Raw genomic sequence first — 13,529 nt, forward strand, 5'->3', positions numbered from 1 at the left:
TCGACATCTATTGGCATGTCACTGTTATTAGCCTATCCTCGACATCTATTGGCATGTCACTGTTATTAGCCTATCCTCGACATCTATTGGCATGTCACTGTTATTAGCCTATCCTCGACATCTATTGGCATGTCACTGTTATTAGCCTATTCTCGACATCTATTGGCACGTCACTGTTATTAGCCTATCCTCGAAATCTATTGGCATGTCACTGTTATTAGCCTATCCTCGACATCTATACCTCGATATCTCTGGCATGACACTGTTATTTTTGAATAAATATAAAAAACATCTTCTTCGACTGCCTCATCTACCGGTACACGTGATAAATAATCAGAACAATTTAAAGCTGACTTGACGTATTGTGCTTTGTAATTGAACGAAGAAAGAATTACACCAAAGCGTTGAGGTCTATTGCACGCTAAAACTGGAATACCTTTCTTTTCCCCAACAATTCTACATAAAGGTTCATTCAAAAGCTTCCAATAAGCGCTTTGTTGGGAAGTCGCTGGTTTTTTTTTTAAATATGATTTAATTATTATTCTCGTATAAGGAGAAGTCTGGAAAAGGTTAGTTTTATATGCAGATCCCCAACTAATGATAGCTTATTGTAGAGTTGATTGGACTAAGGCGTAGTTTATTAAATATAGGGTTTTTATTGACAAAAAATTCTGTTTCTTAAAAATATATATATATATTCATTTTCAATCCACTTTCGTATTTGATTTGATGTTTGTTGTTGTTTATTGTGAGTTTTGGAATTGTTGTGTATGATAATTTCAAAGTTTTTAGGTATATCATTTATTGTATCGTCGGCGAATGAAGTAATTTGTCCATGTATTGATTGAAAGCAAACGTCGTTAACATATATAGTGAAAAGAATTGTCCGGAGTACCGTACCTTGGAGGGTTTCAAAGTCTGATATTTCTTTATCACTTTTGATCTGATTGATTTCTACGACTTTTGGGCGATTTTTAAGAAGTCGGAAATGCATTTCTTTGCGTTGTTTTTTTATTCCATTATTATTTAATGTTCTTGGTAGAATCTGATTGGATATGCCATCAAAAGCTTTTTTGAAGTCAACACATATCTAATGATTCGTAAATGTATGAATTTTCATTAGCAATAGCTTTTTGTGTGCAGACTGATTTTATAAAACCGATTGAACTGATTTTTGTGTAGAATTTTATTACTTTCTAGAAAATAGACCAATTATTTTTTCACACTTTTTTCAAAGATCTTTCCTACGTTTGATAATTTAGGGCGATAATTAGTTACTTGTTGTGGGTCTCCAGCTTTATAAAGAGGTGAAATTATTGTGTTCTTGGTTTTATTCAATGGAGTTTCATGGGTTTTAGAATATGTACTGTAATTTAATCAAATCCGGGAGATGAACCTCCTGTCATGTTTTGCATTTAGAATATGTAAAGATGAACCTCCTGTCATGTTTTGTATTTAGAATATGTTAAGATGCGCCTCCTTTGATTTTTTGTATTATTTTGAAAATTTCACATTCTGTTGTTTCAAAATTTGATAATATCTTTTGATTACTTGCTTTTCTGGAATAAGAGTTTTATAAATATTGCTGGCAAGATTTTTTCAAAAAATCAATTAAATATGTTCGCACATTGTTCAGGTTGGATATTAGCATCTATAATTTTGTTTCGTGTTCAATGTACTTTATGTTCTGTGTTTTTTAGAATTGCCCATATTAATTTTTTTTCACATTTGTTTATGGAAGAAAGTATTTGCTTTTTGAAAAATTCCTCTTAACTTTTTTAATACTGGTTGTTAATTTTTTTTTTTTTGTATAAAATGTATGGTTTTTCATTTTGTGGCTTTTTTATTGCTATTTTCTAAAGTTTCTTTTTATTTCTGATCGATTTTATAAGTCAAGATCCAAGGCTTTAAACATCTATGTTTTGATTTATAGTTTCTGTATCGAGTTTTTAATTTGCTGAGATAATATTTTTTCAAAGTTGTTTGAAAACGTTTCGGTATCATCACTGTTTATATCACAGACCCACTGTTAATTTTTTTTAGTTTTTCTGATAAAATAGTCATCTTTAGGTTGATATTTGGTTATTTAATTATTATAATTTAGGTTTAATTATATTACCTATCACAAAGCATATTATGCATGAATGGTGATCAGTTACATTAGTTTTCCATATAATTGACTTTCACTTTGTGGAGATCTATGATATCAATATTTGTCCAGGTGTGGAGTGTGACCATTTATTTAATAATAAATAATATTTGGATGATTTAAATAGCGCCATTTTTGTGCAAAATCATCACAAGGGTGCGGTATTTTTATTTATATACCATATGAAGTTAAGTTCAGTCATAAAATTAATATATCATGTCTAAATTCACATTCATGTTTAAGTTAAAGTCTCCTGCAATAAAGCATAGCTTATTTTTAAATTTTGATAATATATATTTGAAATCAATATGGTATGGTATGATTTGTTAAGTTTGAATTAATTTCGAAACAGTTCATTAAATCTATTAGGTGTTAAGTTTCTGTGACAATACTAAACTTATTGTGTACGAATATTACAAAGTCTACTATTTTAATGTTAACATGATTATATTCTGGCAAGTAATAAGAAGGTGATGCGTCATTAGTGTAGGTTTCTGATAACACTATCAAGGTCCTGTTTTTTTCTATTTAAATCATTTATTTTTGGAATTAATTAATCCCAATTTATATTCCATACTTCGTATGTTAGTATACATAGTGAAGATACGTATCATTGAGATTTTTGGAGATAATTTAATTACAGGAATCAGTGCATGGATATTGATATGAATTTTACAATTATTGTCTAGTTTGTTAGCCATTAAGTCTTCCATTTGAATCAGATTAGGTTAATTTATTAGAGAAAGGAAATAAATACATATTAAATGCGACTAAATATAAAAATGTCAACTCAAATCAAAACATAGAGAAAAACACCCTGGACAACCCAATGAATACATCAATAATAATTCATCATTCATAAAGAAAAACTATTTTATCAATCCCGAAAACAACCTAACGATTTTACCATTTTAGAATTATATAAAAAAAATAAGAAAACTTGATAAAAAAAAGCAAAAGCGCAAAAAAAAGGAAAGTTGTAAAGATAATAAAAACAGCCTGATCTAAAATCAATAACATCATTGGGAAAGGTTATAAAAATAAACAAATAATATATACTTACGAAATAATAGTGACTAAAAAAGAAGCAGCTAAAATTGCCAACTTTTTTAACAACTACTTCGCTAAAGTCGGAGAGACCAGGAGAGAGCTAAAACAATCGACTCTAACCATCCTAAAAATACAACAATTACATTCTAACAAACTTGCCCAAATGTTTTGAAAAATGCACACAAGTACAAATAGAAATTTAAAAAAAATTATTTCTATGTTGGGGCTTCGATATGCTTCGTTCCAGTTTTTTTTTGTATGATCAAGACTGTGTCGTCGGTTTGTTATATTATTTGTATGATCAAGACTGTGTCGTCGGCTTGTTATATTATTTGTATGATCAAGATCAAGGCCTGTTATATTATTTTTACAGTTTTCGGAATCGATAGCATTTCATTTACATAAATAATGAATAATAATGGACTTAACTCTTTACCTTGAGGGATTCCAAATTATTAAGTTTTACATGTTGGTGTCGTTTAGATTCTTTAGATTCCCTTATGATCTATGTTTTTATTAGTTTTCTGCGGCATATCCCGTGAAAAGCTTTTCGTAAGTCTATGAATATATTTAAACATTTATTGAAATATTTTTCAATAAATGAGTCAAGAGCATTATAAATTGTTGAGGTTATTTTTGCAATTGCATCTTGTGTGCCTAATTTTTCTCTGAAGCCGAATTGGTGGAATGATTAATTAATTATTTTATTTGATGCGATGTGTGTTATAAATTGTCCTTTTAAATTAAACTCCGTTATTTTTGAGAGCAAACTGAATCACTTTATTCACAAAGAATAGATACCTTTTTGCACAACGTGAATACTTTTTACAGGTGAAATACGATAGATACAGGCCGGCTCCTGTGGCTCTTTAGGAAGGGTGAAACCTTTGGTTGTTTTTGAACAAGAGAGCGTTTTAAAGGAAACCTAACCTTTTATATGTGTTGGCACCTAGCATCGTGCTACCTACCTTTCCTACATCTCCTCTGTAAAATTATTGTTGCCCATCGATTCCAACTCCTACCTCCTATGCCGACTTAGTTGAACTTTAGTTGAGTTAAAATATTCGTCCTGTCAACATCGTTTGATTACGGAGCCCCCTTTATCGACCGTGTCGAAAATCAAAGCCATCGTGAGCTCGCGCATTGTGAAATTTGTGATTTGTTTGTGAACCAGCGCAAAGAAGCATAGAAAACCGTGGAAGAATATAAAAGGTAAGTCGGCATTCCGAACCTTTCCAATCCTATCATTCCGCGGTTGCGACGGTGCATTTCCGTCCCCAACAATATGAAAAAACTGTTGACAAAATACATTGACACAAATTCAACAGGCAACAATACAAGAATTGTTCTTGTCGAGGCGACCTGACAATAAATAAATAGCGGAGGCGCGAACCTTTCATAAACAATATAACCTAACCTAATATAACCTAACCTAACCTAAACTAACCTAACCTTCACAGGTGGCACTAATGGTATCTAATTGATTCAATATACTTCAATCAAAATAATACAGTGTGCTTAATTAATTGTGATTTTACGACTTTTTCAAATATTTTACCTTTGTTTGATATAATACATATAGATGAACCAACGAAGTATGGAAAATAAATTACACTATTAATATTATGTCCAACACTATTTTTCGAATACGTGCATTTGAATTAAACTTTTTTTTCGGTAATGAATGAATGCAAATCTTGGAAGCGGATTTAACCCAATTCCCGATATCCGATACAGCTGAAACTCGGCAGATAGACTCGTTGTCGATGACAATGAATTCTGTCATCTTTTGGAGGCAATCACGTACACACGTGGTGACATATACGCATTTCTCTGAAATTGGTTAAAATTACAGCTGTTAATATACGAAATAAATGTCGGTTCTACATGATCGGCATTAGGCGAGTATGGTAGAGTTCTTGACCAGTTCCTGGGTAAGAAAGCTTAATTCTCGATAATTTTAAAATAGAAAAAACGGGTTGATTTTTTATTTTCTAAATTGCTTCTAAAACTTCACAAGATTAACGAAGTACCTGCGTACGAACAATGATTTAATGATGAAATGATGTTTGAAAGAGAGAGTACGAAAACAGAGTGCAATATAGTTGTTGCTGAGGAATACTCGGAGCAGGTGGATCAGTTTGTGTATTTGTGAAGTATGTTTACTAAATATGGAAACAGGGAATTCGATTAACACATTTGTGGACTCGTCTGCATATTTAGTCAATGTTGTGCGTCGTGCAATGGGACAGTCCGTCTTCGTAGTCCCAGTTATATTTCAATTTGTGGACTCGTCTGCATATTTAGTCAATGTTGTGCGTCGTGCAATGGGACAGTCCGTCTTCGTAGTCCCAGTTATATTTCAATTTGTGGACTCGTCTGCATATTTAGTCAATGTTGTGCGTCGTGCAATGGGACAGTCCGTCTTCGTAGTCCCAGTTATATTTCAATTTGTGGACTCGTCTGCATATTTAGTCAATGTTGTGCGTCGTGCAATGGGACAGTCCGTCTTCGTAGTCCCAGTTATATTTCAATTTGGCCAGTTGAATTCATAAATTAAGTTTCAAAAATACCTAAACTATAAATTTGAAAGAATTACTACCATGTTAAATAGAATTCAGTGGTTCTCAAACAGATTTTTTTAGATAAAAATAAAAATAGAATTCATATTTTCTCATTCATTTTAATTACACTAAAAGAACAACGACAAAATTTTCCATTTTTTAAATAGAAAAAATAAAATTTACAGGTGCTCAATCGTTTAAATTAGAGGAGCTCAATCGGTTAAATTAGAGGAGCTCAATCTGTTAAATTTTACTGTTTCTATACCTTTTCTAAATTAGATGAATATGCTTAATTTGTCGGACAGATGGATTTTCACTGACTGATGGTATTTCTCATAAAATTCTAAATTATGCATTTGATAGTTGGTTGATTGAAAATAGAATTGCTTGCATTGATAAGCTTTCGGATTCCACTACGTAATACTAAAAGTCGGGATTTATTTCAGTGCAGAAAAATTCTGGGACTAACTACCAAATGTATTCCTCATTGCCCAGAATTCTTATGGAGGGAATTAATTATACCGAGACAGTAGACATCTTTAATGTATCACTAAACAAATACAAACTATTGTTACTGGCAGTTTAGTTATGTGTAATAAATGTGTACTGCATATTTTTTACTAAAGTCCCTAAAAGAGCGTTAATAAATTAATTAATAAATAAAATAGAATATGCGGAAGTCAGAGGTTTGCAAACTTTTTACTTTTGTTGTTTCTAAAATATTTTATTACTCGAGAACATATATTTTTTTAGTTTTTTGAAATTATTAAACAAGTTTAAAAAATGTAACTCAGAGGTTTCAACCTTTTTGATTTTATTGTTTCAATTTGTTTGTATCAAACTAACCATCACGCCGTTTCCCACAATTTGTAGATGTGTTCAACTGCACGGAATATAGTTGCAAGAAGGCTATAAATAACATATCTCAGTAATAATAACAATTAAGGTTAGCATCATACTTTTCTTCCTCCTGGCTTTTATATAATTTTAAAAGGAAATTTTAGTTTTGATTACTGTTCCACCTAATTATTATGTACACGTTTTTAAAAGCCCATATGGGCGTATAATATACAGGGTGTCCGGAAACTCGTAGTACAAGCGGGAAACTGGTGAATCTACATCACATTTGGAGTCGATTTTGTAGTATATTTTTTTTTATTTGAGCTTTCGTTATCGAGTAAATCGAGTTAGAAGTTGATTTTTTTTTTTTTTTTTTTTTTTTTTAATCAAATTCTTATAAATTATTACTGAAGATCAAAGTACCCAACTAATTAAAACTATTTGAAAGTAAAACAAATGAAGAAACTCGGATTTGAAGCATTATTTTGAAATCACCCTTCATTTAACCCGGTGTAATCATAAAATATTTCTGCTCTGCAGGGTTAAAACATCTGTTGTTCAACCCTAAACACCAGAAGAAACTTTAACCCTAAAATAGCCGAAAAATATTTTTTTTTGGTTTTTTTTTTTTTTTGTGAAAATGCTCAAAAAAAAAATTTATGTTTTTATGGGTTCCCCATGTGGTGTAGATTCTCCAGTTTCCCGCTTGTACTACGAGTTTCCGGACACCGTGTATATAACAAACGTGCTGACAAACATAAACAGGGTGTATCGGCACGTACCCGACAAACTTTAACCAGCTATTCCTTAGCACATTTGGAGTAAAAAATTTTATGGGCACTTTGCTGTCCGGTAACATTTTTTTTAATAAAAAATTTACTATTCATATTTTCACCACATGTCACCAATGTTTTATCCTTTGTCAAAGTTTGAAAACCCATCTGGCAATATTTTGTTCGAGTTTCGTTGAATAATGTACGTACGTACCTACGTTGGCGCGCTTTTACAATCACAACGAAATGGCATGGCACCATTCGTCTCATTTTTAACTATTATTATTTAGTGTGTACGAAAGAGCGAAGCACTTTTTGACACACTTGCTAATAACAGCTGTTGAACGCGAAAAACAATGCGAATGACAGTGACGGAGTGTTGATTTTTTATTTATTGTTTGTTTTTAATGGAAAAAAAATGTTACAGGACAGCAAAGCGCCCATAAAATTTTTACTCCAAATGTGCTGAGGAATAGCGGGTTAAAGTTTGTCGGGTACTTGCCGATACACCCTGTATATGTTTGTCGGGTACGCGCCGATACACCCTGTATATGTTTGTCAGAGTAGCCAACTATAAATTATCAGTCAGACCTAAACATATATGAAATAAATGGTAGTAAAATTTATTAATTTTAAAAACATGTTTTAATATTTGTAATATAATATAACATAATTTGAATGGAAATGCCCAGTGAAACCAGAACACACAAGTTGTTTGCACGTGTATTGGTTCCGTGGCCTCCTGTGTGTACTAAATCATATTTGCCATCTCCTCACTAGGTCAAAATAGAATACTCTGAAATAACGTTATATTGAAAAAAATTACCACATGCGTCGAACCTTGTAAAAAAAAGAAAAAAAATTGTGAAGAAAAAACATTTTAATTAAAATAAGAAAGGTCTCGATAATGTTTCAAAAAATTCTTTACCATGTTGTTCATTGAAAATTTATATTGACCTGTAGATGTACCTAAACATCAGGTATTTAAATATTCCACGTCAATGGGGATAGTCTGGATTCTCGACAAATCAGTTCCAGTTTTTAAAATGGCAATTATAATTATTTTCTGTTAAAACTGTCTTGTAGGTACTTCATCTCTTGTGTGAATTTTCCAAACAAACACTTCCTATTTTGAAAATGATGAGACTTGAATTCAAAGCATATCCTAGTTCTAGAGTTCATTAAACCGTAGATGACACGCATCAGAAATGAGTATTTTGAATAATTATTGCATATTTTTAAGGGGATAAAAATCCTCTTTTATTTTAGAGAGTAGGTACCTACATATTTTATTATTATGATCATCTCAAAATCTGTCTCTCTGTTTGTGCGCTTAGTTCTTCTAAACTATGCAACGGATTTTGATAGGGTTTTCTCTATCATTTAGAGAATTTAACAAAATAAATATAATATGCATGTATTATATTTATCATTGCAAATAAAGAATTATTTACACCTGATAAAGTGATGCTTGAACATTAAAATGTAAACTGAAGCCAAATCGAGTAAATGTTCACCTAACTGACCACACCCAATTAACGTCCTAACGCTACCCAAACAAACTGCAACGCTTGCAATCAAATGTAGGTATAGACCAAAACTAAACTAATGTGGATATTGACTATGTCCCTTAGCAGGTTAGGTTAGATTTAAAAGAGGCACACTGATCTGTATTTTTGACAATTACTAGTGGTGAGGAAAAGAAGACAAGGAAGAGATGGTTCGTGGTGCACTTTGCATTTCAGATTGTCACAAAACACAGCTAAAGTAGTTTAATAATAACTTTATTTTACCTACCATTAAGACCCACATAATAACACGTGTGCTCAGTGTATTGCTGTGCATGTACTCTTGTATGGATAAATCGTTAGTAGGATGGTAGGTATGAGGAATTACATATTTTGATCACTGTCTGTCTGTCTATTAGTAAATACAAAACCAACTCTGACTATTGTTTACCATCTTGCAGAATCCATCTCCGGAAAATCCATTATATTACATCTTACGACTCCTCAACATGCTGAAACACCAAAACTTGGTTTACAGTTCTCCCAACTGGCGAGAAATACTCAAAAAATTTCGTCCCATTGAAAACAACAGAGATAAAATGGCGATGGAGCCCTATCCCAATGAACAATTGTTGTCCAACTTCGCGAAGCTGGCCTACACCGATTGCAAGAAGAAGCTAGAACTGACTGGAGATTGGTGTCTGCTCACCACGGCAGAAAACCGCTCTTTGACGGGTAAACTCTTCAACGGATACTTCGGATGTGCGTTTTGGAGCCCGTCGCTGCAGCAAATCGTCATATCCCATCGAGGGACAGTACTCAGTGAGTTGGGGGCTGTCTGGGTCGATGGGAAAGGCGTATATTGTAACTTCTACACGAATCATATGTGTTCCGCAATCACGTTTGCTGATGACGTTAAGGAAGAAATTCTGAAAAATAATAAAGAAAACCCCTGCCACCTCGTTTTGTCCTTTAGTGGACACTCGTTGGGAGCCTGGCTGGCAGGGGTTACCACCTTGACCGTTAAATACCTGAAGAGGGAAGGTGAAGACTTCCGTAAAATCAATAGCATTGAAGAAGGCCTCCATGCACATACGCTGGCCTTGGAGAGTCCGGGGGTTGAAGATATTTTAATAAAGATACGAAGAGATTTTGACGACCGCTACAACCCTTCCATGTTCACAGAGGAATTAGATATTACCAACATCTTATCAAATCCTAATATGGTAATCAGCACTGGTTTTCATGTGGGAGATGTACAACACATCCCAATGAAAGATTTTGATCTCTCCAGTGACTCGAAGAAGGCCACGTTGTTTTACAATGTGGACGCCCATGCTTTAGATCCCTTAATCAAAGCCATCGGTGACGGGAGGACGAGATTTGTAGTAGAGAATTGGCCACAAGGACTTGCTGAGAGAAGAACTTACCAAGAGTCGATGAAACAAAAAGAAACGAAGGACGGAACTGACCCATCTTCGAAAAATTACAGATTCAATATTTGGTTTGGAAACACTTGTCATCTGGGAGTATTTTCTATGGAGGAGTTGAAATTTGTTAAAAATATGAGTTTTTTTCAAAGCCATATGATTGAATTGTCGGAAATTAAAAAAATTCAGTCTTCCCTAAATCTCGACAAACTAGATTTCCCAGTTATTGGTTATATTAGTGATCGAAAAAAAACGATTACTTGCGATTCAAAGGAGCTATTGGTGAAAATGATTAAACAAACTAAACAATTTTTCGCTTTTGTCCCTCAGAGATAATGGAGGCTGTGGGGAAACAGAACAGTAGTGTAAAATCGGCCCCATTGTATTTGACTGGCCAGGCCTACCTCCGCACATTGCCCAATATCCTGGACTGCGAAGACACCTTGGAGTTGAATACATTCTTAGAAAATTCCGAACAACGTGTTTTACAAATTATGACAAATGATTCCAAATTTGAAGCTGCCAGAATAAACAATATCTTGCTTAGGACCAATATCACAGATAAAAATCAAATATATTTGAAAGATGACAACTGTCACACATCACTTAGTTGGGATAATCTGACTGATATAGCTGATAAAATAGATATTAAAGCCTTAAACAAGAAGAGTATTACTATTAATAACCTACTCGTTCTTGAGTTCGCTTCTCCAACTGATAATTCCCTCCCGAACGATCTATTCAAAAAACTTTTAACAAATTTAGTTGAATGCAGTCGTAAGAAGCTCGTCATCATTCTACCGCAAAATAATAATTATCAACTATTGAAGGATTTCACTTTGATCGTTAAAACTAAATATTTAAAAAAATTTGAATTGAGTGACCTGGTTCCTACATCTAGAGAAGAAATTTTTACAAGAAATGCAATAGTATTAGGGGGAGAAACACTGAGCCTATTGACATTACTGGGAGATGACTGTAAATCAGACGATCAACTGGTCCAAAATAAAATTAATGACTTAATTTCGCCCATGTTAAAGAAGCTCGCAACGGACGCCCAGTATAGAATTAAAATCCCAATCAAACTTCCAAAGCTTTGTGAATTAGAAGCTCTCTTTTCGAAAGTGAACAAGCTTGTGGACAAAGAGAAGCTCACTGTACTGCTGGAGAGGAGCGGGGCCGATGGACCACTGCTGGTTATCAGTGATCCAGAGCAGCTCAGCCAGGACTACTGGGGGGAGGGGGCGGAGGCTGCGCGGAGGAGTATCTTCATCTCTAAAGAAGATGATCGGGACCTGTTTCTGGAAAAGTGTCGGGAGAAGTCAGATAAAGTAATCTACTGGCTCTATTTAAGCGAAGAAGGCCTCACCCTGAGGGAAGTTTACAATAGCGGCCTCTACATGCCTAGGAAGTTTCACACTCGTTTTATAATTAAATCAGTGGATGAATTCGTTCACTACAGCGAAAATAAGGATAAATTTATATTCAACAATGTGGAAGATAAATTAACACTTGTTAGTTCCTTCAAATTATCCAAGGAAGCTGAGGAACTATTTGTCTCGAGAGATCACTTTCAAATTAAAAATCGTTCCCATGAATTGAAAACAGGTAATAAAAAAATAAAGGAATTGTACAACAAACACTATTTTAAAAAGCTGGAGATTAGCGGCAGTCCGTGTCTGGTCTGGCAATACTCCCAAGGCTCTCTGAAAGGCCTACGTCCCTTCATAACCAGGGATAACAGCGACCCCATCGAGGAAGTTGCCTTCAGCAAATCAATGAAGGGGCTGACCATCATTGCAGCCGATCCTGGAATAGGAAAATCCACCAGCCTGACGCGCATATCAGAGCTCATCAAAGACTCTTGGGTACTGAGAATCGATCACCACACCTTGACTTCCGCTTTCACCAAACTATCGAAACTTAGCCTGCAATCGGTTACAAAGTGTTTGATTTGTGCTTCGGGTTTACCTACTGATGATGATTTTCTCCACAGAATTTTGCAGCATTGCCTCGAATCGGATCGTTCGATGCAGATTTGTATTGTAGTGGATGCGTTTGATGAAATAACTGAAGAGAATACCAAAGTCAAAATTTTAGAGGTTCTGAAATATTTAAAAAATACCACAAATTGCAAAACAATAGTCACCACAAGGGTGCACTCGCAAGAATTTCTTGAAAATGAATTGTCAGAATTTTCTACAGAATTAGAAAAAATTACAGAAACAGAACAGGATGATTATATGATGAATTCCTGGCTTCCTCACCTGGCCTTGGAACTCCCAGAGCACGGAGAGTCGGGGAAGAGGGGACTGCGCCAGTTTGCCGGAGAGCTGAGGAAGGAGGTGGAGGGAGTGCTACATAATGACATAGCTAGCTTTATGGGCATCCCGCTGCAGATCCGTATGCTGGCGGAAGTGTTCCTCCAGCAGGCCATACAGTCTGTGGTGTCTCCTAAATCAGCACAGAACTTATGCAAAATCACCAATCTGCATGACTTGTATAAACAGTTTATCGAAGTTAAGAAATCAATATACTTTGAGCAAAAAAATAATTTCGTTAAAGGTCTTCCGGCTTCCTTTCAAAATGATATGGTCACAAAAATAATGGAAAACCATTGTGTCCAAGCTTTCCAGTCCCTTAACCCAAAGTTCGCCGCAGAATGTTTCACAATTATATCCGACGAAGAAAAGAAAGACATAAGTGTACTAGGGCTGATTCGGGCTAATATTGATGGAACCTTTTCTTTCATTCACCGCACTTTTGAAGAGTACTTTTGCGCAGATTTCTTCGTCCAATGGCTTGGAGAGAGTCAGAGAAGAAAAAGAAATGAACTAATCAAAGTCGTTAAAAGTGAGTTTTGTGTTTTATTGCTCAAACCAGAGTATTATTTAATCAGAAAGTTTATAGAGACACAACTTGAAAAGTCAACACCACGGAGCGACATATTGGAAAACAATCCGATATTGTACCAACACTGGTTTGAACATCGTCTACTATTCTTTCATGATTATGTTAAAACTCCATTGCATATAGCAGCTGAAGAACAGAATATACACACATTTGCAGTCCTCCTGAGTGGCCCGAGCTGTAGGATATCTGAGGAAGCCTACATCCAATTTATAGCAGCGAGAGACAAGGCCGGGAGGACCGCACTGAACATAGCATTGAAGAATGAGAATCACAATATTGTAAAACAAATTAAGGAAAATTTG

Source organism: Hesperophylax consimilis, chromosome 20, assembly GCF_061612785.1.
Source record: "Hesperophylax consimilis isolate HC1 chromosome 20, BYU_Hcon_1.0, whole genome shotgun sequence".
In the NCBI taxonomy this organism is placed as follows: Eukaryota; Metazoa; Arthropoda; class Insecta; order Trichoptera; family Limnephilidae; genus Hesperophylax; species Hesperophylax consimilis.